Consider the following 857-nt stretch of genomic DNA (forward strand, 5'->3'; position numbering starts at 1 on the left):
GAAAACACATATATAATTACATATTGTTTTTGTGATTAATCACTATGCTTTAATTATGTTCAATTTGTAACAATGAAAATATATCCTGCATATCAGATATTTACATTACGATTCATAACAGTAGCAAAATTACAGTTATGAAGTAGCAACGAAAATAATTTTATGGTTGGGGGTCACCACAACATGAGGAATTGTATTAAAGGGTCACAGCATTAGGAAGGTTGAGAACCACTGCTTTAATACATCAGGCATGATCTAGCCTCAGGGCCTTTGCACATGCTGTTCCCCCTGCCAGTGCTGCTCTTCCCTAGGCATCCCCATGGCTTCCTCTTTCAGGATTTTGTTCAAACGTCACCTCTCCAGCAGGTCTTCCCTCCTTTCAACTTACTTCATGTTTCTCTGATCTTTATCTTTAGCACTGAGTGCTATCTAAAACACTTTATTAACCTCATACTTTATGTTGTTCCTTGCACACCAGGCAGGAATTTTATTTTGTTTCCGACTATATTCCCAGCGCCTTGCACTGAGGCTGGCACACAGTAGGCACTAGTGAATGTTCGCTGAACCAATGCTGCCCCGCAGGATGCCTGGAACTCAGTGGAGAGGCCTGGCTGGGATCCCATTGTTAGGTAGCCTCCAGCCTTGGGGTGGGAGGACCGAGGTGGGCCTGGGTGGACCCGGAGCCACGCAGGTGTAAACACACGCATTGGGAGCAGTTGGATTTGGCCCGGCCTGAGAGTTGGGGGTCGAGTCTGGGTTCCCGGGCCTCCCTCTCCTTCCCCTCCGTCCTCTGCCTGCAGGTCCGCCATGTGGGCACCCGGGCTGCGCGCGCTGCAGCTGCTGCTTCTGCTGGGCGC

This window comes from Myotis brandtii, unplaced genomic scaffold, assembly GCF_000412655.1.
Source record: "Myotis brandtii unplaced genomic scaffold, ASM41265v1 scaffold1234, whole genome shotgun sequence".
NCBI classification, from domain to species: Eukaryota; Metazoa; Chordata; class Mammalia; order Chiroptera; family Vespertilionidae; genus Myotis; species Myotis brandtii.